Source organism: Mus caroli, unplaced genomic scaffold, assembly GCF_978045245.1.
Source record: "Mus caroli unplaced genomic scaffold, Mus_caroli_1 scaffold_6, whole genome shotgun sequence".
In the NCBI taxonomy this organism is placed as follows: domain Eukaryota; kingdom Metazoa; phylum Chordata; class Mammalia; order Rodentia; family Muridae; genus Mus; species Mus caroli.
The window spans coordinates 96099277-96124915 of record NW_028227261.1 but is presented as its reverse complement, the minus strand read 5'-3'; the positions used below and the strand labels follow the sequence as shown (position 1 = coordinate 96124915).

Below are 25639 nucleotides of genomic sequence, written 5' to 3'. Positions count from 1 at the left end.
CCTTGATTCTGTCAAAAGATTAGCCAGGGTGGTGCCCCGAAGCTTCAATCAAACTCAAGAGGCAGAGGCAAGAAGTTATTTGTGTGTTCACGGCCATCTTGGTCTACAAAGTGAGCCCCAGGCCAGCCAGAGCTATACAGTGAAGCCCTGTCTCAAAAATAGGGGTGTGAGGTTGAGTGCCATAATCACAGGAGCAATACAATTGAGTCCATAAAGGAAAAACTCTCCCCTGAAGAAGCTATGCACATTCCCTTCTTCTAAACGTTGTGTTTTCATCCCAACTAGCAATCTCTCAAAAAAGATTTAGTAAGGAAGGCACGTGATGGTTCACACCTCTAATCTCAACCCTTAGGAGACAGAAGCAGGAAGATCAAAAGTTCGGTGCTAGGCTTACTACATAAGTAAGGCTCTGGCTTGAAAAGAGGAAGGAAAGAAGAGAAAGAGAGATGAGAGATGAAGGAGAGGAAGAAACGAGAGGGGGAGGTAATGGGAGAAGGGAGAAAAGGAAGAACTGATAGAGGGGGAGGGAATGGAAGAGGAGAGAGGGAAGAAAGGAGGACAGATGTGTTTACTAAGCATCTACAGGAAACTGGGAGCATACAAGATGTCGCCAGTCCCTGCTGCAAATACTTTGTAATTTCACTGGTATGCAAGGAGATACCAGAGTATTGTTCAACTCTTGGAGAATGACAGTTGCCTTAATAACAAAAGTCATAAGCCAAGGGGCAAAATGGTCTAAGCCTTGTGCAGTGGGAGCAGTGGACATGGACAGTCAATCCCAGGCCTTTCTTACATCCCGCAGTGTGCTATGCTAGAGCCACTCCAGGCTGTGGAGCCTCTGTAAGAAATGCTCTGGTCATGCAGCCACCCCTATAGCCTGCAGGTTCTCATTTTCATGTTTGCATAAGTATCATGCCTTCACACCATAGTCTGAAGCACGTCAGGCTTTACTTGTTGTAAGCCATGGGTAATTGCTCTATAAACAGACACACAGCAAGCAACCTTTGCAAAGCATCGTGGCCCGGTGTCAACATGGGATTCCACAGCTACCCTAAGCCAATGCTGATAGTCTCCTCAGCCCTACTTTAAAGAGAAAGAAAAAGACAATGACAATTTAAACAAAAGACCCAGGAGAAAGGATGATGCCTTCTGTTCTTCACAGCAACTTCTAGGATATGGATTCAACCACAGGAAAATTATAGAACCCAGCAGTGCACTGTTTTATACTAACACATGACCTCATGTCCACCCCTACTTTCAGTTCTCCATAATCTTCATGCATTTATAACTCATTTCAACTCTCTATATTCACAAATGAGTATAAAAGGAACATGACAACAACCAAAAGCCAGCAAGTGGGATTCTATTCTAAAACACTAATCTGCATAATCAAGTCTATTACTATTTGGCTCAAAGTAACTTCAGTTGCTACAGTACAAAGACTGACCAGAGAGGAACACAACACCTAGTGTGTAACAAGAAAATATACCTTCTGGTGGCTTGAATATGCTTGACACAGGGAGTGGCACCATCAAGAAGTGTGGCTTGTTGGAGTAGTTGTGGCCTTGTTGGAGTAAGTGTGTCACCATGGTGGTGGCCTTTGAGACTCTCTTCCTAGCTGCCTTGGAGCCAGTCATCTCTTGTTCACCTTCGGAACAAGATGTAGAACCCTCAGCTCCTCCAGTACCATACCTGCCTGGATACTGCCATGCTTCCTGCCATGATAATGGACTGAACCTCAGAACCAGTAAGCCAGCCCTAATTAAATGTTGTCCTTTATAAGAGTTGCCTTGGTCATGGTGTCTCTTCACTGCAATTAAACCCAAAGACACCTATCAAAACCAAGTTGTCATACGTCATCAATACTAAAAAGAGAGAAGAGAGAGGGGCCAGGAGTAAAGGAAAGCCCTTTGCACACCAAGCTCAGCAGCAGCTCTTCCACACAGCCTTGGGCAGATGCTGTTAGCTCCTGTCACAAGGGAGACTTCCAAGACTTCAAAAGGTTACATGCATGACCCAACGACAGCCACAAAGCCAAGAGAGCTCTAAACCTTGAACCCAGACCAGCCTGATGCCAGAGACCAGGCTCTTTCTACAGCCTAACCCTCCAAGCGAAAGAGCGAGCTGGAGGACTGGGCAGATAGCTCATTTAATAAAGTGCTTGCCTTGCAAGCACAGGGACATGAGTTTGAGCCCCAGTACCCACCCCAAACCCTAGGGGTGGTAGCAACTGTTTGAAAGCCCAGCACTGACATGGCACAGATAGGAGGGTCTCTGGAGCTCACAGACAGTCTAACCTAATCCAAAGGGGGAGACAGCATTCCAGAAGATGACATCTAAAATTATCCTCTGGCTTTACATGCATATGCACCTGGATACATACATGTGCATATACATATATGTTTGTGTATGGGAGAGGAAGTACTGTAGAAGAAGAGACAGGAGAGTCCCCGGGGTTCACTCTTCAGACAATCCAGCTAAATGGTTGAGCTCCCCATCTGAAGAAATAAGGTACTAAGCCATTGAGAAAGACACCTCAGGCTACCACATACATGCATACATCTATATACCACACACACAGTCATTTAAAAAAATTAATTATAAATATAAACACTAAGGAATGACATTTCTGGTATAAGAAAGCCATTTCTGGTATAAGAAAGCAAATTGAAAACAATATCTAGACTCTTATTCGAAGACCAGTAAAAATATGCACACATTAAAATGGAGTAGAGCAAGGATCACAAAGAATTAACATTTTTTTTTAATTTTTCCAATGAAAAATACACTGGCTGATTCCTTGTCAAGACAGTCTACTAGGCTGATTGATGAGGGGAGAAAATATTAGGAAATCAGCCCTAGAAACCACAGAATGGATCCCAATTCTCGCTTAAACCTCCAAAGACATATGCTGGGAAGATGGACCTAGATGGCCCACGGGGAGCAAAGGCCAAACCCTCTTCCTGAGAAGCTGCAGAAATAAGCAATGGAGAACCCAGGCGACCTGAACGGGTGCTCAGCAGGAGGAGGGCACCATGCCTGGGAGAGCTGGGGTGCACTGAAAACACTTTCAGAAGAGCCTCTGCCTCCAGAAGCCAACAAAGAGAGTAAACTCAGGCTGCACTTATTCCTGACTAGCATCGGCTATGAAGAATTCACCAGAAAACTGTGAGAAAAGAATGCCACAAGTTAGCCGCAGTCGGGGACAGCAGTGCCAAATGACAAAGGCTCCACTAATTAGTGAATGCCACACCAAATGCCTAAAAGAAAAACTCCAGTTGGAAGCAGACTTCCATCTGATGGCTTCAACTGAAGCTGGCTCCCTCCCCAGGCCTCACAGGAAGATAAACCTCTAATTGGCAAATTAACCTACTACAAGCCTAACCTTTCTCCTTATTCTGGATATCAGTCAAGTCATGACTCATACGAGACTCTTGAAAAAACACAGGGTAGATCCCCCGCAAAGAGGGGCTGAGGAGAAGAAAAGGGGAAATACTGAGTAGACACCAGCTTCTCTCTCCTAGGATAAGCAACAGAAAAATGTCCAAGCGTAGCAGGCCAGTAAGACAAACTGTGAGAGCTTAAAGTAAAGGGATTCCAGATTGAGAGCCTGTGTTTACTTAAACGATAAGTACGATTCTTATAAAGAGAAACTTCTAGTTCATGTTTGTGAGGTTGCTGAGGGCACTGCAGCAGCATCTCTGAACACAGGGCATGTCACCAGGATGGAAAGTCAAGGTCAGGAAAGAGTTTGTCCCAAAGGACAAAGAAAGGTAGGTCTGGACTGTGAACCTAAGCAAAGGTAGTCATGGAAATAACAGAAAATGAATACTGAGGAGAAGACAAATCAGATCGCTGGGATAGGGAAACCTACATTTAAAGACACCATCCCCAACACAGGATAGGCGAAAGAAAGTCTTGGCAGGAAGGAAGCTGTACAAGGTGACACGTGCCTGCAATCCCAAACTTAGGAAGCAGAGACAGGGGGATCAGAAGTTCAAGGTCACCCTCAGCTAAATGGTGAGTTTGGTGTTAGCCTGGGTTACATGAGATTCTGTATCCTTTTTGATTTTTGTTTTCGAAGATGAGTGAAAAGAGATACCATCATCAATGCTGAAATCAGGAAAATAAAAAATTATGCCCCAAAATTTTAGAAAACTGCTTCACAGATACTCACTTGAGATTAAATGGTGTGTGGGGGGGGGCAGGGGGTGGAATCAGTCTTTATATCTGTTTTGTTCTGCAACAAGCTTGACAGCCTGGCGGAAACCCAGGAGAAATGTTCTGGACCCAAGACCTGGAGCATCAAGGAGATGAGACACTGTCTCTCTTAGCATCTGTCCCCATCTGTCCTTCCACCAGAATGAGACAGCATTCGCCACCACAAAGCACGAGATAGAAAGGTTTGTCCTTTGGGAACTCTGATCAGAAGGAAAAGACTTAACAATCGTAAGTTCCAGAGCGAGACACTATGCTCACTGAAACAAAAACAGGATGTTTAAAAAGCAATTAACTCCAAATTTAAAAGGATTAGAATGTGAATTTAAGAAAGCTGGCTAGAATTTAAAAATAAAATGGGAGAACAGAGCAGAGGAAGAAAGAAATGAAGCAGAAACCCTAAGAGATAAATCAGAAGAATAAAGGAAAACAAGTTAAGGCCAGAGGGAGGGCTGCAAGTTCAAGAGCAGCCTGGGCAACTGTGGAGCCAAAAGTGGGCTGGGTTGTAGACAAGTGTCATAGTCCTTAGCTAGCAGACTCATGGCCCTAGGTTCAAAAGGGAAAGGGGGGGGGGGGAATGAAGGACTCATGAGTCCCTAAAATGGAAGGTCATGTGTCTGTAGACTGAAAGAGACCATAAGAAGCTGTTCACCTCAATGGGCTTTGATAGGATTATACGAATCTGGAGATTTTAAAGTCCTTTAAGGGCTAGAAAGGCTGAAGCTTATCGGTAGAGGACAAGTATGTGTGAGCATGTGGGCAGCAGGAGGACTGAAGCCAGCACTGCAAAAACTGACACCAAGGCAGCCATGGCAGCAAATGGTCATTACTCAAAACTCCTGAAAGACCTCAGAAAAGGGGAACTCAGAAAGCAACAGGTGGGAATCCAAGTGCCTTCAAACTGTTAAGTAATGCCCCTAGATGCAAGCTGACAGAGGGACAATGAGAAGGAGGTGACCCTTCTGGAGGATGTGCTTCTGGAGACAGGAAGGAAAACAGAGGTGGAGACTAGGACAGTCGATGTCAGCACAGGAGGAGCCAAAGGAAGTTAACTGTGAAGAGCATCCCTGGATGATACACATGAGAGTGAAGAAGGTGTCCTTGGTAGACCAGTTGTCCATCTGGATATACAGAAGGTAGGTTTATAAGAGAGACTGGTGTTAAATGCAGAGTTAATACATAGAAAACTAAGTCAGCATTAAAAAGATGATGACAAAAAAAAATGATGACCTTGAAACAGACCCAAATTTTTGTTTCAGAATAAAAAGGTCCACAGATTTTCACACGGCATGATAGTAACGGGGGCCCAGCACATTAATGAAGGATTAGAGACACGGATGAACCACGGAGCACTTACCTAGCATGAGCCAGGCTCATAGGTTTGGAGCCTCAAGTCAATTCTCAGCACTACAACAGATAGGTGTGACTACTAACCCAATTTAAACAAAGACTTAACACCAGAGGGACAACAGAGTTGGCGTAATAAGGGGAAATCAAAAGAAGGACTCAGTTTCCTAATCAAGCTTCATGGAGCTAACACTTTAAAAACATCTGTAACTGATCAAATTCTAAAAAAAAAAAATGAATTGCAAAGAATATGACCCCAAATAAAAAGTTCAGAACTATCCATAAAAGGGAAAGCACCAATGCAGAAATTCAAGGTGATGTTAGCAATTGTTGGGGCTGAGATGGGGGTGGAGCACAAGTGCTTATGTTAATAGATTAGGTCATGTTGGTTAGAAAGTATGGCTCAGAGAATAGCAAATATTCAAGTAAGGATAACCAGCACACTTGAGGGAAAACAAATGGCACAGAGGCGGTTTAACAGGGACGTCACTTTCTTCGTGCAAGAGCAAATAATGTGATAAAGGATGGGTGGAGGACTTAAGTAAATACTTCCTTAAAGGACATGTCAGTGAACAGAAAACAGCCAAAATGAAACTCCACAGCGCTGACTACCAGAAAGACACAAAGCAAAATTATTATGGTCTTGTTCAAGAGAATGTGAAAGACTGGATCTCTGTTACAAATGTAAAGTGCTCCAGTCAACGCAGAAGCAAATGGAAAAGCCTCAGAAAACTCAAAATGTGAGGCAGAAATCCCACTTTTGAACACATTTCCAAATTATTAAGATAGGATCTTTCAGAGCTAATCAATTACTCGTGTTCACATAGCATAGATACAGTGGCCCAGAGATGGAAGAAACCCAAGTGTCCAGTAGTAGATACACATATATAAACAAACTGGTAGATACCCATAATGGGATATTATTACACCTTAAAATGAATCAAGCCCTGACATAGGCACCAAGCAAGGTGCACCTTAGTGACATTTTGCTAAGGGAAATAGGTCACATGCTAGTGTTGCCAGGCACTGAGAAGGAAGAATGGGCTGCAGGGTATGTTTAATGGGCACAGAATTGCAGAATCATCATAAGGAAAGGTTTATGGAGACCAGTTGTACGCTATGGCTTGACTATGACCTTTAAAAGTGTGTGTGCTGAGGCTGGGGAGGTGGCTTAGTGATTAAGAGCACCGGCTGCTCCTGCAAAGGTCCCAGGCTTGATTCCAAGCACTACACCCACATACAAGATCAAGCCATCCATAACTACAGTTCCAGAGGATCCGAAGCCTTCTTCTGACCTTACTGGGCACCAGGAACACATGTGGTGCATAGACATACATTCAAGTAAAACACTCATACAAATAAAATAAAGTAAACACATCGAATTTTTTAAGTTTACGCATTGGAGATTTGATGCCCACAATCACAATTTACAACAGTTGTTCTTGGAAGTGGAGCCAAATGATGAGGTCATGAGTGTGGGGCTCCAAAAGACACTGAACCTTTAAAGAAGAGGAATGGGAACTCCAGCTCTTGGGAGGCTGAAGCAGAAAGATCACAGGTCTGAATGTATGAAGGAAGGAAGGAAGGAAGGAAGGAAGGAAGGAAGGAAGGAAGGAAAGAAGGAAGGAAGGAAGAGAGGGGAGAGGGAGGAAGGAGGAAGAGAGGGAGGGAAAAGAAAGGGAAGGGAAAGGAAAGGAAAGAAGGAAAAGAAAGCAAGAGAGAGAGAGAGAGAGAGAAGATGCCTAGGCTAGCTCCTAAGCTGAAGAAATAAGACAAAAACTGCATTAATAAACTCATTATCTCGATGTTAAAACTGAATACAAAAGATTGCCATCGCAGACATTCCTGGTGGGAAGCAATGGTGTCCGGAAACTCATGGAATATAAGACAATAATGAAATGACCCCAAACCAGTGGTCACTTCAATAGTGAAGGATGTACTGGAAAATAAATACCCTCTCAGAATCAAGCTAGTGTGTTTTATTATGCTTAGATAACTGGAGAATCTCTGCTTTGGGGACATTTTCAGGAATGAGCCATAACTCTGAATTTCTGAGTGAAAAGGAAATGAAATCCAAGTAAGTGTGGTCAGAATGAAAGAGGAGCTCAAGAAGAGAAAGATGGGATCTGTACCTCAGGAAGGAATGAAAGGAAGGAAGACAGAGGATCTCGGAAAGTAGGAAAACTAAACTCCTTCTTTAGGTAAGAGACAGACCGAGCACAACCCTGCGTCGTCCCATAGCGCAAAGCTGTCCCATAACGCAAAGCCACAATATCCAAACCTTCATCTCAGTTAGCGTCTGAATATGGACCAGAACAGTACAGGGATGGATGGATGGAATGAGGGCCTCTGCCTTTAGGAAAATAATATTGTGATGCATTTCCACTGTGGACTGTTAAGAAAGGAGCCACTAAGCCAAGCTGGGTGGTTTCAACTCAAAGTTTGCAGAAATACCAAGCTCAATATGCATATCCTAGAAAAGCTCAAATTTTAAATTCCAATGGCAGCTGATGGACAGTCTTGGAAGATGTCTTACCCCTAAGAACACTCATGTCCTTCTAACACCACAAGTAGTTCTTATGGTCTAGTGTCCTCAATGGTCTAAATTGAGGAATATGGGTAGTATAAGCAAACTGGAGGAGGTGGAAGGAGGGGCCAAGAGGAAGAACAATAAGGGGAGTGGACAGGTCTGTGGTTGTGTTAGGAAGAGTGATTTAGTCTCACCACAGTTTCTCTCTCAATGGTGGGGGCTGTTGACAGAGGCAGTGTCCATCATTTAATGTTCAAAGGAGCTGACTTCATTCATCTTTGGGTGGATACATCAAAATCAATTATGAGTATTAGAACAGCAACCAAAACCAAAAGTGTTTTTAAGCAAGTATACCTCAACATAAGAAAGTTATGTTTAATGGATTTGTGAACAGTATGGAATAGCCACTTAAAATATACCTAATGTGAGACAGGCAATGATGGCGCACCTCTTTAATCCCAGCACTTGGGAGGCAGAGGCAGGTGGATTTCTGAGTTCGAGGCCAGCCTGGTCTACAAAGTGAGTTCCAGGACAGCCAGGGCTATACAGAGAAACCCTGTCTCGTAAAAACCTAAAAAAACCAAAAAAAACCTAATGTGGATACAATTGTTAATGCCCCTCTGGAACCCATTATGGACAAGATAGATATCAGGATCCTAAACACTATACTGAATCTGAAGCTATGTGACTCTATAGTATCCTGTGGGATGAATATTACATGCAAACATTTAGCTCCAAGAATGTTTAATGTAAAACCATATGACAATAGAAACGATCAGAAAATTCAATAATATCGTATTATCAACTACGTACATTATCACACAGTATGTTTACATTCAATCCAGTTGTATCTAATCAATGAAATTAGACTGTGCTTAAATATCTCTCTCCTACGTGAGAAAACACACAGAGAAAGACATAGCACTTACACAGGTTTTGTTTTCTGAGGAGGTTATGGGTATTTAAGTTTTCTGCTAAAAAATAAGGTACTCAAGTGAAATATCATGGGCCAGGTAAAACAGCTTATCTAACACATTAATAATAATAATAATAACAATAATGAGGAGGAGGAGGAAGAAGAGGTGGAGAAGAAGATTAAGCTATACAAGGACTGGACACCAGGCACAAAGGACAGTGCCCCCAAAGAAGTAGAAGAATGATAGTGGCCTATACAATGGCCACAACTCCATCCTGACTCAAGATTTTAGGAGAACTGAGAATGTGGCTCAGAGGTAGCATGCACAAGGCCTTAGGCTCCATTTCTACACCTTTAAAAGAATTTTAAAAGTGTCCAAGTTACAGTCCAAAGAAAAGTCATGGAAACACAGGGAAATTACTAAGTTGAGAAGATAGATATGACACTTCAAGGAACTCTTTAAAAAAAATACAGCTCAAAAGAACTGACTATGAGAAAAGAGAAAACAGGAAAACAGCCTGAGAAATCCAAAGGACTTTTCTTTGGGTATCAACAAAAACTGATCATAAGATGCATTCGAGAAAGGTGTGAGAGGCAGAGAGATGCCACCCGAATAGAGTGAAGGAAACAGTACTCACTCAGTCTCTCTACCATCAGTAAAGCTGGAAAGCCATGTACTCATGGGCCACTAGGTGTAATTTGATGCCAGAGGCATCAAAATATCAATACCCAACACGAAGAATTATATCTGATATCTAATCAATACATGTGGATCTTAGAATACTATTCTCTACTGAAAGAAGAACTGTCTGGTTCTAGAGAAGTAAGAACATGATGTCCATGGACTGACCATCAAAGAAGCCACACGTCTTTGGTCCAATGAGTCTGACCATTGCTTCCGTAGGCAGAAGATTTTGGCATCACCCAGGTGATCCTGGGTTTGCAGTCAAGTAGAATGTAAGAGTTTGGGGTTATAGAGGCTTTCACCAAGTCTTCAGAGGAAGGCCTGGGAGGACAGATGTAGAGAGAATATTCTTGTGTACTGTATGATGGTTACATCACCTGTCAATTAAAAAGCCCGTGGCCGGTTGCTTAGGCAGGAAATGGCAGGAGAGACATTTGGGAGGAGAGAAAGAATTCTGGGATAGAGACAGGCATAGTCAGCCCAGAGAGAGGTGAAGAGATGGACATAATGGTACCTGTGCACAGGTAACCAGCCACATGGTAGAACATAGGTTAAAATTAATGGTTTATCTTTAGTTACAATCTAGTCAGGGTAGAGACTAGCTATATGGCCAATGTATTTGTAAATATAGGGTCTGAGTCTTATTTTGGGAGCATGGGGCTGGGAGGCAGAATGAGGCCTAACTTCTACAGTCAAGGAATGTGTAACGAAGTTGAAGTTACCATGTGCCATGCCTGAGTACTCCATATAAGAGAGACAAGTGTAGTTAGGGCAGGTATATACAACACAAGGTTATGAACTGAACACCTAACTGCCAGGACGAAGCCATGGTGATCTGAGACAACGTGAATGAGATGTAAAAGCCAGAAGACAACGTAATGTTAGTTTGATTGGCTGTTTTATTTTTGACTATATGGAAAAGTGTCCTCATTTATGAGAAATACATTATGAAGTATTTTCCAAGCACAGTCTTGAAAAAATGTAAGAAATTCACTCTTAATCAACTGCTAAAATAAAAGGTTCTTCACACTCTGTGTCATACTTGCAAGTTTCCTACAGGCTTGAGAGAGAAACAGAATCAGGAGTGGAGGGAAAAAAAACAGGGAGAGTCCTTTATTACAGAAACATCTGTGATAAAAATGTTTGTAAATGGAAGTATTCATATTTTGCCATACCAACCATAAGAACAGACAAAGCCAAGAATAAACTTAATTTTGCAATTTTCAAACTGGGCCGAAGTTCCTGTTAAAATTTACATTACCATGCCAGACACACATGGGCCTGGTCTTAGAGAAGACAAGAAAAGACATCTAAGATGAATTGCAAAGCTTAAGAGCATGTTGCCAAAAACTCGAGGAGGACTCCTGGAAAAAGAGAAGTCTAGACTCAAGAAAGTACAGGCAGCCCAGACCACCAGCCCTGGCTCTGTTTTTAAAAGCCACAGAAATATTTAGTGTTATATACATTTATGTTTGATACACAACAGGGAGGAGATCATCCAGCAACATGACCCTCAGGACTTCCGTTTCAAGGATCTAGAAGAAGTGTGGGTAGGTGCCATGTTCTTTGAAGACAGTAGATTATGATATTTCTTCTGCCTACCAGAAGAATAATCTCTTCCAGATGTTGCCCAGCCCACAGTGTGCTATTTGAAAACACAAAGGCTCTGTTTATTTTCAAAGTTCTAGAGCTAAACGAGAAACCTAACTTCCCTGAATAACCTCCTAACAAAATGGAGATAAAAGTTAGCTTTAAAGAAAGTCAGTATGCAACCTAAAGCTAACATACACATCATGCCAAAAGTTTAATAATAACATAAAAAATGTAGAATACAAACCTAGTATCTATTTCAGTGCTGGAAAGTAATGAGGTGGTTCATTTCATTTCCTTCCCTGTTCCCAGGATGCACCACTCCACCTCAGTGAATTCCCCCCGTGACAAGTACAGAGGAGAAACTAATAAAACCGAGCATTGTGCTGGAGTGTCAATGATTCCCAGCTGGGCATAACATATACATTCCCATTTCCTGAGGAGTCAGATATACGATTTTAACAGCTCGAAGGATCAGTAAAGACAGCCTGGCCTGGCCTTACTTTGTATGTGTATGAGTTCATGTGTAAAGAAATACACTGTATGTGTATGTGTATGTGTATATGTATGTGTGTGTGTGTGAGAGAGAGAGAGAGACAGACTGACAGACAGACAGACAGACAGAGACAGACAGAGACAGAGAGACAGAGACAGAGGCAGCGACAGAGGTGGAGAGCCACCTCAGCCATTGTTTCCCAGACAATGCCCATTGTTTGTTGAGACAGAGAGACAAGGTCTCTCCTTGGCCTGGATATGCCAACCACACTAAGCTGGCTGGCCAGTAAGCCTTAGGAACCTGCCTCTCTCCACTTCCACAGCTGGGTCATGTGTACTTGCCACCACACCTGGCTTCTTTATGTGTGTTGTGGCTCAAGCTCAAGTCCCCATTCTTGCTCTGCAAGTGTTATACTGCTGAGCTATCTTTTCGATCTGACAGCAGTTTTTCATATAGCAATCCAGCTGACTGCATTTCCAACATGGCCACTCTGCTGAAGAAACAAGGGAATGGAAACAAAGAAAACTAAGTGTCTCTGACCTTTCCACAGTGATTTTAGTAACTAAGAGGACAAATGTAAGAAGTGGGGCATAATGGGATGGCTAGTATCCCAGGTCCTACCGTCGTCCTATCTTCTGTAGCCCTGTCGCATCTTACAGTGATACCTTTGAAGATAAATGTTAAAGCTCTTTATCAAGAAAGCCTCAGAAAATGCAGAGGAAGAAGCAGCTCCCTTACTTTATCTAAATAGACTGTGAAGAGATTAGTAAAACCCTATGTCACAGAGCACAGCATCATCTAAAAACCAAACGGAGACCTAAAATCTGAAAGGCTTCAAACTGTCTCATCACTAGCCAGAAAGAAACCATCCTAGATGGCCAGAAAGCTCCAGGAGGCTACGGCAAACACACAGTAACTGTCACACAGACCCTTCTAACTGGCATGCAGAGGGAGCTGGTGACCACTTGGAAGAAGGGCTACTGTACTATGATGAGTCTGCTACAGGTTAGGGGTAGCGGAGGGGAGTCCTGAGGGGCAGGGGGTGTGGGGCATTGCTAAGGGGCAGGAGCAGTGGAGGGGTTGCTAGCTGGGATTACAGCTCAGTGAGTGACAGAGACCTTGCCTAACTGTACAAGGCCCTAGGGTCAATCCCTAGTTGTGTGGGAGTAAAGGGTGTCCCTGAGCTGATAAGCCATCATCCGAGATTAAACGGGGAGGAGAAACAACCCAAAGGTCTTTTCTCCCTGACCAACACTTTCCTGAGGCTCAAAAAGGAAGCAGGGTGTCACAGGGCCAGGGTGAGTGTGCCTGCTGCTTGAACCCAGTGATAAGCAATTAAAAAAAAAAAAAAAAAAGCCAAGCAGCCAGCAAAGCTACAAATGCCTTAAAGTCCAGCTTTGTCTGTTTCGTACGCACAGGTGTAGTGCATTCAGTCTTCTGGGGCTGGGGATTAAAAACAACAAATTTAAAAGGCCACCTTCAAAAAGCCACTCAGTTTTCTTTGGGTTGGTGTCTAGGGAGGTGACCAGCATGACAAGCAAAGACTGTGCTCCTGCTGGGGCCTAATGACTTCACGATGGAGCCTGCCCTCAAATCCATGGTCTATGCACTCCTCTCTGCTGGAGTTCGTAGCACCACACTGGTTACTTTTGGCCCCGAGCCTGCCCTGCATCTGTTTGTACTTATGTGAGGTATGGTTTATTTTGAAACAAAATGAACCAGATTTTCCCCCACTGCCTAGGTCTCTGCTTCGTACTGGGAAACATTAACTCTTTCACAGTCCAGCCAATCAGATGGAAGGAGACAAGGAAAGACACCAGCACAGAGCTGAGACGAGGTCACCAAACAGGAAACTTACTTCAAGGTAAAGAATAGACCTTCCACTGGTCACTTAGTTTATCTCCAGCCAGGATACTGAAGGTGATATAGATTTTCATTTTTATATCACAAATTAGGGGCTGGAGAGATGACTTAACAATCAAGAGCGCTTACTGCTCTTGTAGAAGACCAGGATTGAGTTCCCAGAACCCATTTCAGGCAACTCACAACCATCTGTAATTCCAGTTCTAGGACATCCAATAGCCATGTCTGGCTTCCAAGGTCACCTGCATGCATGTGATACACACATACTCACACGGACACACATATATACATAAACGTTAAATAAATAAATAAATAAATAAATACTTTATTAAAGTAAGGTTTTTACTCTGAGATCTCTGAAGACTAAATCAAAAGAAGAAAAAAAAGTTGCATATTATTGAGAAAGAGGAAAGATACCGAGAGATCCACTAAATCTTGGTTAAGAGTTGCCCCATGTTCATACAAAATACATAAAGATATTAATGACAATATCTTATAGCAACTGTCAATAAATACTAAAATATTAAAAACTCATTGTTCTCAGTTGCTATAATAAACACACAAAATGAACGCTAAACAATGCAGGTTTTAACCAAACTTAACGAGGGGTTTTAACCTAGTAGGACCTAGATATCTACATTTTTTAAAGGTATCTATTATTTCTGAAATGAAATTTCTTAAGGAACTCAGAAGCTAACCTTAGATTACATGCCATTGTCTGCAACCTGAATTCTTTAAAGATCCCAGTTGGAACAAGTTGTTACGATGAACACAACAGCTGCTGAGTAATACATTAGACAAAGTGGGAAACCGAGTACATTCTTCCAGAGAAAACCCTGACTCCCAGACCCTGCCAAGACCTCCTGACTCCTGTTCTATGGATAGGACCTAGAATCCATATTTTCACAAGCTCTCAAAGTGAGCTAACCTTGAAAGCCAGATGTGCAGTCAACCAATTCTCGAACTACAACACGTAGTCCCGAGTGTCCACTGGAAGGACTGTTCAGAAGCAGGTCGCAGGCCTCAAGCTGCTGAGCCCCTGACTCAGTCGGTATAGGCTGGGCCTATTAACATGATTTAACAATGAATCCCTGGCCAAGCTGGTGCTGGTGGTCCAGAGTTCACCCAAGGATCTACTCACTACACTGTCCATTTCATAGATCAAGGCCTCCACAGGCCTTGCACAGAACAGAGAGCAGACAGCTCAAGACTGTGAGGAAAAAACCAAAGACAAAAACAAAACACAGTCATATGTATTTTTAATACCCAGTCTAAGAGACAAAATGGGTACTTTCTCTTAAAAAAATAAAGCAAAGTGGACTTTAATCCAAACTGAAGGCCATTTCTAAAGACTACTAGAAAATGTCTTAGGAGAAATTTTCTGACTCATTCAGTAAAGACTTTAGCTGTAATTCTAAAGGCGCCATTCTGAGAGAAGGTGTTGCCATTTATAAGTCTTGGATACAAAACACTCAGCCAAGAGCCTAAGAACACATGGCTTTTTAATAGAGCTTAACCAGTAGAGAATGTCCCCACATCTTCCCGGGGTCGGCCCATAGGGCGAAGCGGCTGGATTCTGAGCATCTTACAGAGTATCTTACTGGGAAAGGCTGCTGCTGCTGCTGCTGCTGCAAACAGCAACTTTAGACAAAGTGGGCGGCAAGCTCTCCTCTGCTAAATGAGCTGGCCAGAAGGTCTGAGGTCTCCTACATTCATATCCTGTTCACGAGCCTGAGATCATATCACAGCTCAACTGGAAAAGGAAATTCTAACTTACACAAAGGCTTTTTTTTTAAAGTTATTAGGTTGTAATTTTAAAAGAAGACAGGAAATTGTGGACATGGGCAGCTTTTTTGTCATTTGCAGATGGCATGTGGAAAGATAGCTCCTTATACGCCGTGTTCTTCCCGGAGCGGCTGCATCGATCCTTAAGAAACAGTCAAGTCTAACATCTTTCACACCAGCTCAACACAGAGATAGTTCATTAGCATCAACAGATGTAGTTAATCAATAAGGCTTGCAAACTTCCGAGTAAAGATGACATCATCCCCAATTTGCCACAGAGCACACCCAATTTCTAGTAAAAAATACAGATAAGCAAAAACAAAAAGACAAAAACCTCCAAACAGCCCAAAGCCAAGAACAGCGATTGAGAGGGACCTGGGAAGACGGTGACTACAGTGCAGAAAGAGACAAATTAACAACAGACAACGTTCCATGGGAGCTATGGTTGCCGAGAAGAAAGAACAGCTGGATCAGAAGGGTCAGCCCTCCCCCTCTCCACCTTACTTGCCAGAATATGAGTCTCTCCCAGAGAAAACCACAAGTAGCATCCCCCTATGCTGCTCTGCTACCTGTAGGCGTGGCCAGCTAGCTTCTTTATTAGTGCATTTGCACTGCCCTGGCCTCCACCACGGCCACCACCATTGCCTAAGTGACCTCCACAACAAGCGGATTTTTCATTGTTCTGAAGATCAGAAGTCTATGATCCATCGACACTAACAGCAACTGGTATGAGACCTTTGGCCTAACCACTGAATTCTCACAGTTCACACAAAACAAAGGGGACACTCAGGACCCAGCTTTTATAAAGTCACCACCACTCATGAAGGTTCCACTCTCCTGACTTAACCACCATCTCCTAATGTAATTACCCTGGGGATTAGGATTTCAACATATGAATCCAGGAGATGAGAAAGACATAAACACTAGCTTATTCTCCCTTCTCTGACCAGTATCAAAGTTTCTCTCATAAGTCAGTAAGCACCACAAATCATCCATTGGTTGGTCCATAGGCTCCTGAGCATGCTGGGTTGTGTACAGAAAGAAGATAACTTATAACTCCAGAACAATGGGACCCTCCTTGATAAGAGGCCTTGGTAGGAAAACAGAGCTAGGGGTCTCTCCTGGTTTAGTAGTCAGGCAACAGGGCCTACATGGCCTCATCTTTGCCAGCAGGGCAAGCTGTTCACTGCACAGGACCACCAGCCTAAGTGTGAGAGAGGCAGGTCCACCCAAAAGACCCGCATCAATCCCGGAGGCTAGGATTTCACTGCCAACAATGGAACATAGTTTTAACTTCAAAGTCTAAAACATCACAGTGTCTGCTGTGATGGCCACTCACCTCAGAAGAGTGCAAAAACATTGGAAAGTCACCCACAAAAAGTGGTGTAGCCACAGAAAACTTTGTTACCTCTCAGTGTGAATGTCCGATTTTCTCCCTTGAGAAAAGCCATCTCTAGAATGCTCTATCACTTAGGAATCAAACTTAGTTCTAGCTTAAATGTACCAAAGGATGATGTAATCATCCAAGCAGTTTCTTTCAGTAGGTTCATAATTAGCCCTTTCAGGTGTGTTTGCTATTTTTCTATAGTTAAAACCAAACACGTGGCTGGACTATTGTGAATAGTTCCCATTAAATATAAATAGATTTGCCAACAGAAGCTATTTTGTCAATGACAGAAGAAAAACAAGACAGGAATCCTATTATTATATTTATAATTCAAGATAGCTCTTGATAGCATAGTTGGTTCATTCACGAATACAATTGGTTTACAAGGAGTAACACAGTCAAACCATCCTTCTTTGCAATCAAAATGATCATTTATATCCAAAATCTAGGAGTCTATGCAAACCCAATCTGACTTCCAGTGGTAATTCTCAAAACCAAATTATCTATAGGAACTGATAAGGGTTGTCAACATCACAGGATCTAGAATGACTAGGAGACAGTTGGCATTTCCAAAGGGGGTTTCTAGGTTGTAATGAAAGGAGAAGATTCATCCCGAATGAGCATGGTACTATTTCAGGGGCCGAGGTCCTAGGCTGGATGATAAGGGGGAAATGAGCTGAGCACTCATTCATCTCTTTCTGTTTCCTCACAATAGATATGATGTAAGCAGCTTCTGCTTTTGCCACTGCTGTGGGGCACTGCCAGCCACTCGTGCCTGCCTGTTGGTTCTATTCCTCTAGAGAATCCTAACCAATGTATAACCAGACCCCCAACATCACATTGCACCCAGAGCTAACACCCTGATGGCTTCTGGTCCTTAACATCACTGGCTGAATTGGGAAGACCTCAAGGCCATGCTTATGATGCTCACAGGTTCCTTCCTTTTAGCTTCAATTCCTCTTTATTTTATTTTATCTCTTGCAGTAGATGCAGTAGTAGGGGTTGAGCCTAGGGACTTGGGCACATGAGGCAATCACTCTGTCACTGAGCTTCCGTTCCACAGCCCCAGCTTCATTCCTGAACCCTGGACTGTGGGTTATCTGTGCTAAGACTCATGTAGGAAAAGCTGCCATGTTCATGAAATAAGACAGACACAGGCCTTTAGAAAATGTGATTGGCCTTGAAGGTCTTTTTGACTCCAAGAACTAACCACTAGTCTCTTCCACACCAAGGAAGGTCACCTCAGCTCCTGATTCCAGAGACACATTTTTTTTAAAAAATTTCCATTTAGAATCCAGTTTTGAAAATAAACTTTACAGCTTCTCAAAGAATAGATGAATAATTAAAATCCACTGGCTAGAAATGCCCACATGAAAATTCATATAAAAGATACCACCATCTTATTCCACATAAGATTTAACCTTCAATATATATGTATGTGTATACACACACACACACACACACTATATCTTGTCTCAAAATTAAATATCTTACATGGAAACAACAGTGTTTTTGTTTTGTTTTTTGTGTCTTAGAATTTCTTCACTTCTACAGTAACAGCTCACTTTGCTTGATACAATATTGTTATTGCAGCTGATTAAAAACAGTAACAAAACGGTAAGAGCATTCAGTCGAGGGCCAATTTTAGTGAGGTTGCTGATATAAAGGCAGCTATTCTAATAAAGTTTTTTACCTTCCTACTTTAAGAGGAATGAGATGCTAACTGTGTACTCAGCTCCCTCCTTGCAAAACCATCACCTATGAGAAACCGATCCGATGCACATCTTAATCCATGCTAACTGTATCACAGCAACACAGCTGTGTGTTCCAGTAATGGAGGGGGATAGGGGTGGGGCAAATATTCATTTTATTTTACCCAACAATACTCATGACGTTATCATCACACAAACGCAGAAGTATGCCCTGATACAGGAAAAGACTTGGGAAAGAACTTTTAAAACGTGGGGAAACTTCCCTGCAGTGTAATCATGAGTGGGCGAGGATGGCAAGTGTGCAACAGTACGCAGCGTTTCTTGAGAACAGATGGAGGGCATAAGTCTTGATTGAAGTTAGAATAAACCAGGCACCTCATATCATAAATAGAGATAGGGTTTTTGTTTGTTTGTTTTTTTCTGCTAAGCCTAATAGAACAAAGTAACGTAAACCATCTATAAATAAAGTCCATCTCCTGAAAGAGGTGTCTACCCGAAGTCTAAAGCACTCTTTCTATAACTTCTCTTGAAAATAAGTAACGCTGAAGATGAGAAACTGAATTTGCATGCCCAACTCTTGGAATCTGGCCAGATCACAGGGTCCCTTTTAAAATGGAAATCCTCTGGTCTGGAGGAGTAGTCAATTGGAAAGTATTTATATCACAGAGATTGAGACTTAGTAGACAGTATGACTGACCCAATCCCTGGAGTTTAGTAAGCAAGCTGGAACATCCCCACAGAAGACACAATTCACTGGTGCACATTCCCATTGCAAGCAAAGGGTGACAAGGAATAATCCTACAACCCGCCATCTGGGGACACTTCATATAATTCTCCAATAGAAGGAACAGCCATCTGAAAGACAAAGGGCTATCTATGATGCAAACAGTTATAAAAACACGGTATCTCTGGAGATGCCTTAGGAGTTTTGCTAACTGAAAAGAAGAAGGTACGGTGGTTCAGATGAGAAATGTCCCCCGCGGAACTGTTTGGGGGAGGTTAGACTTCCCAGACTGTGCATCTTTAGACTGTGCAGCCTGGTGGGAGGAAGTATGTCGCTGAGGGTAAAATTCCCCACTTTTTCCCTCTCCCTCCCCCTTCCCCTCTCTTTCCTTCTCTCCCTCTCCCTCCCTAACCCCCACTCTGTGTTTGTGTGTGTGTGTGTGTCTGGACAAAATGTGACCAGTCAGCTTCCCACTCCAGCCATGCCTCGCCTGCCATTATGGTCTCTCCCTCTAGAACTGGCAGCCAAAATGAACTCTTTCTCTCTCAGGTTGTTTTTGCTCATGGTGTTTTATCACAGGGACAGAAAATGATCAGATACAGGATATAAGTAAGGTAAACAATCCCTTTAGGATTCCAAGCCTGAAAATAGTGATAACCACAGAACGGGCAGAGTGACACAAGGTTGGATGCTGTGTGGCAGGGTCAGGAGCATCTCTCCCTTGACTCATAGATGGAAAATGTTACGGGAACAGGGAATAGGCTTAGAAGCAATCCTGCAACAGTAACATCTTATTTACATTAATTTTGGCCACTGTTCCAAGCGATGTGTGATTCTCACAGTGTTAGTACTGGAGCTGAATGTTTTAATAATGTGATCTTAACAATTCAGACTTGGAAGAAAACATCCAATAAATTGTTGCATAAAGATGAAGTCAAGGTTCTAGCATCCACCAGGCAGGGAGCAGCCACATCTTTCTATGCCACAATCATATGTTAGATGCTTGCCTCACAAACCTGGACCTTCCCACGATAGTCAGAGTCAATACTTTTGGCCAACATTGACGTCACAGGACATTTCTCCCACCCATCCTAGTTCCCAACTCACCTCAGCTTTTATTTTATTTTATTTTATTTTATTTTATTTTATTTTATTTCATTCTCTTTTGTGACTTTAGCCTTGTTTTTCCCTCAGCCCCAGAATACAAACATGCTAAAATTCCTGTTAAGAAATAAGAAAAGAAAAATGCTCAAATTCCTTTCTTTTTCCCCCTCTCCTTCCCCCTCCCCAGTCCTTTGCTTCAAAGCCAGGAACACTAAAGAAACTGGGTTTGTTGCTAGTTCTTGACTTTCCATGTCCTGTTTTCACTGACTGGAATGGCCCTGTCCCTTCCCTAGCCACAAAGTGGACTCCTTATCTTTCAGTCTCTCAGAAGTCTCCTCTTTCCTCATTCCCCCAAACACACACACCCAACGCCCTCAGCAGGGAGTTGGCAGCACCCTCCTGTATACCGTCACCTCTGCACCTTGTATAACAGCTTTAAACACACTAACTTCTATCATCCAAGCATCAACGCTTGGACCTTGAACATCTTCAAGGTGGAGAGCGTGCCATACCTAAACTTTCCATTCAGAAGTTCAGTCAGGGCTGGCTTACTACCAGTGTTCTGGCAAGATTGCTAACAAAGAGAGGAATGAAGGCATTTGACCATCCGCAGTAAAAATTTAATAAAAAAAAAAAATGAACTAAACAATTGACTTAGCCACAAACTTAACTGTTTGGCTGGAATAATGGCCCACATCTCCAATCTTAGCACGTAGGAGGCTAGGAAGGAGGACATGAGTTTGAGGCCAGCCTGAGTTACACATCACCAGTACCAGTTCAGCGTGAGCAACATAGTAAGATTCTGTCTCAAAATTTAGAAATAAATAAAATGCCCCACCACTATTTCCTGACCAGTGCAACTAGCCAGAGTTCATGCATGTAAGAAGTATCATATCACACAAGAAGCAAAGTACTGGCACTACAGTCCCCAATATAGTTCCAAAGTCACTGGCAACACAAGAGCCTCCTTGTCAATCCTACTCATGCCATGTCCAACTATCACATAAACAAAGAGGAGGATGACTCTGGAAATGGATAGGCTCTGTATAAACCTCCTTCCTCAGCACATCTCCTTAATCCAGCTGTTCTTTTGTGGCAAGCCACCTATATACCACACACACACACACAATTTGGCTCTATATAAATTATCCCACCAACTGATACCTAAGCAAGCAACTTAAAACCTGCAGTGTCAGGCAAAGATTTCATATCACATAAACAAATGTCCATGGCACTAGAGCTAGATCTTATAAATAAAGTCTTAAGTGATCTAAACAAAAGGTAAGTGTTAATAACATCTTAGAATGGGAGGAGTATATTTTACCATAATGCAAAACCTTCAAACATAAAAGGTTAATGAAGAAATCCAAACAAATGCCTGGAGCTACTTTATATTTAAAAGGAAGGAGGGAGGGAGGGAGGAAAAGAACACACAACAAGAAACACCCTTTGGATCTTAGATAAACTACTAATATCTTGAAAGTTGTAAAAACAATAGCTATATTATTAAATGCATGGGCTAAAGAAAATTAAACTGTTAAATGATAACCCCAATAGAAAATTTGACAAATACAAGAAATATATATGTGAAATACAAAAAAGTCAATAAAACCAGAAAAAGAATGTGCTTTTTGATTGATCAATAGAATCTAAATTTAAATCTAAACCTAAATTTAAATATACAGTGTTATTTCTCCCAACCCACTGATTATTTTTATCAATTTATCCAATAAGATGAGGAGGTTCAGTGACATAGGGTTCCTTCACTCCTCTGGGCTGCTCTAGCACCATCCATAAAGAATAAGCCAAACATACTCTTTGACCTACCAATTCTGCTTCAAGATATTTACTATGGGGAGATAATCAGCCATCTACACAGGCATATCTATATGAGGGCATCATTACAGAACCAACTGTGAAACCAAAAGCAACTGTGAAACCAAATAATCCTATTTTAATAAAAATATACTCCACACGCTAGAGAGACAGCTCAGTGGTTCCAAGAATTCGTTGCTCCTGTAGAGGACCTAGATTCAGTTTCCAGCACCCACAAGGCAATTCAAAACTGTAACTGCAGTCCCAGGGGATATGATGCCCTCCTCTGACTTGCATGGACAATGCACGTGTGTGTATAACTCATGCAGCCACACACAGATCTTTTTTAAACAATGCCTTTAGGGGATGAAATGTGTCCTACTGTAGACTTCTTTCCAGGAATATTAAAGAACAAATATCCTGAAAATCACTCCAGCATTAAAGCATCTGAACTTGTCGAGTATATTTTATATTTGCAATATGAAAACCCACAAGCAGCTACCTGTGCAGTTTTCAGCCAAGTTGGCAAAAGTATCGAGTCTCCATGGAAACAATATATGTCATCAGCTGAGGTAAAAAGAAGTCTGAATGTGGCCAATGTTAAGATCCCAAACCCTGTCAGCTGTTAGTCTGGTGTTTACAGGAAGAACTCAGAAGGACCATAGAATCAGATCAAAGATCCCCGCAACATCGGGATGTCAACAGGTAAACCAGAGACGGGAACACAGACTCGCATCACAAGGGAGGAGGCACAAAACTGTGACTGCCTCGGGACTTGGATGAAAGTTGCAAAGAATCTTCCCTGAGAACTTACAGACAGGCACCTGCCACTAATTAATCAGAGACTGAAATTTATCCTATTCATCTGGCCACCAAAAAATTCAAAGGGAAAATTGAAACTGCAGTGCCCATGGGTTAAAACAGAAGCAAACGCATATTCTTTCCAAAGTGTTTTTAACCTAAGTTCTAAATGCCCAGAGGGAGAGAAACACAGAAATGTATACAGGCATGGGGTGGGGTCAGAGTCAGAGGAAGGGCTGGGGGCTGGAGGAGCACAAAACATTTGGAAACAAGCCAGCACATACTGACGTCACCAAAACCAACAAATACAAAGTCTATACATACTGGAGTTGTCAGAACGGCTTATAAAATGATAATCTTTTAATAAGAGGACATTATTAAAAGGATGATAGATTTTAAATTACTCCATTTTTAAAATGGGACGGTTGAGATGGCTGAAAACATAAAGGTGCTTGCCAGGCCGGATGGCCTGAGTTTGATCCCCTGAGGCAGCATGGTGGAAGGACAGAAAGAACTCCAGCAGGCTGTCTTCTGACCTCTGAAAACACCATCGCTCATAAGCACACTCCAACCCCCCCCCCACACACACACACAGAAAATACGTAAATAAATGTTAAAGAGTTGAAAATTATTCAAACTTTCCAGAAACTAAAACCCAAAAGAAAATAAAACACACAACAGAGAGCAGCTGAAGGAAGAATTAATACACTAGAGGTTTACTGGGAAGAAATTACACAGAGACGTGAAAAGAATTTGAAAGTAAAGTTCAGATGCAGGAAGCCTTGCAGCCGCATGCGTAGTAGAGGATGGCCTTGTGGGACATCAGTGGGAGGAGAGGCCCTTGGTCTTGAGAAGGCTCAGTGTCCCAGTGTAGGGGAATGCCAGGACATGGAAGCAGAAGTGGGTGGGTTGGTGAGCAGGGGGAGAGGGATGGGATAAGGGGTTTTCAGGGGGGAAAGCAGGGAAGGGGATAACATTTGAAATGTAAATAAAGAAAATATCTAACAAAACAAAACAAACAAACAAAAAACCATACACAACTTTTGGTATAGGAAAAAAAAAAAAAAAAAAAAAAAAAAAAAAAGCCCAACCTACAGAAGTAACAAGTGTAAAGAAATAGGCCAAAACCAAAACACCCCAGAGTACATGCATGGTGGCTCATGCCTGAAATCCCAGCACCTGGGAGAATGAAGAAGAAAGATTTCCATGAGTTTGAACCAGTCTGGGATACATAGAATTCAAGGCTAGACTGGGATGCAGAATGAGATATGTCTCAAAAAAAAAAAAGGAAAAAAAAAAAAAAAAGTCCCAGAATTGGAAGACGACATGAGTCCACAGAATCAGAAAACAGAAACATTAAAAACAAAATAGAAACAAAACTGAATTTTCTAGACCACTGATTAACACAATACATTTGATATGCTCATCTGTGAGTGTGAGCATTCTTAAGCCCCAAGCAACGTGCCTGCAGATCTCACAAACCAGCCTGGTCGTGCTAACAGTGTCTGTCTCTGGTGTCTGAGTTTTTTTCTTGCATTGGTATCTAGGGAGTCGGGAGGGGGTTGGGAGGACAAGAAAGCCAGTCAGGGATTCTTGATGTTGACACACATCTGGCATCAATTTTGACTCTTGGGAACCCAAGCAGTGGAAGCAAAAAGACCAGAAAACAAGGTAGGAACTGAGACCACCTGTCTTAAAGCACATAAAAATTTACAATCCCCAGCAATCACAGGGGCAAAGTCAACATTTTCTAAGGCCTTTCAAGACAGGGCAGAAGAACAAATATCATCAAGAAAAGAGACAGAGCTGAAAATGTTTGCCTGCTGGTTCTCTTTTTTAATGACATCAAAAGTGCATCAGATATAAAACTTTTTGGTAAGATATCCTTGAACTTTCTGGAGGCCACAAATCACAATCAGCAGTAGTAAAAACTCAGACCACAGGCAGAGCACTTTCCTGTGACCTTTAATACATATTATTATCTAATGATAGGAAAACCTCTCTGCCTCCTTGATTTCACATAAAATATCATGGCTCACCCTCTTCTTCCAGAAGGCTGTTCCCCAGGCAGAGAGCAAGAGCACCAGAATTCAGAAGAAAGTTTAAATGTTCTCTATCCAGCCTTTTCCTGGTCTTTAAAGGGATTTTGGCCAAGTTCACAGAGGACACAACAGGGAAAGATCAGGCCATCAAAGGCAGTCAGAAAGCACATCACTCCTATAAACACTGCAACCTGCAAAGAGTAAACTTCAAAGGCAATGAGGACTATCCTGGATTTATCATGTGTGCATACATGGGTGATGGGTGCGTCTATGTTTGATTTTAATGATCAATTGACTACGGTTTTACTAGACTTCTCTCAGCACTGGTTTCCTCTAGAGTGCTCTCAGCACAGTTTATAAAATGGTATTGATTATAAAACTTAATACAGCATCTCTCACGATTGGAAAGAAACCCCTAGAGTTGTTACTTAGTTCTTCCTCTTACCCAGTGTTTTAATCCTAACAGAATATCTGCTGTGGATACATTCCTTCACTTACAGGAAGCTCACTACCTTCCAAGGCCTGTGGTGAATTCCTTGGGCAGGTCACATGGGACAAATTCTTTAAGAAAATGCAAACCATGGTACCTAAAAAGCCCACCAAGGTGGGGAGGGGATGTAGCTC

The 25639-nt window shown here is 42.3% G+C and overlaps 1 protein-coding gene across 8 annotated transcripts in view; it reads right to left on the bottom strand.

The window, feature by feature from the left end:
* The window catches only part of Lpar1 (lysophosphatidic acid receptor 1), a 114407-nt gene that overhangs the window by 66259 nt on the left and 22509 nt on the right, over window positions 1-25639 (bottom strand). Inside the window, exon 1 of one of the 8 annotated variants that reach the window (XM_021159986.3) lies at window positions 1490-1638. The exons of the other annotated variants lie outside the window; for them this stretch is intronic. The gene's annotated coding sequence lies outside the window, so the exon portion shown is untranslated. Of the gene's footprint in view, window positions 1-1489; window positions 1639-25639 lie in introns of those variants that run through there. 8 annotated transcript variants of the gene reach the window in all.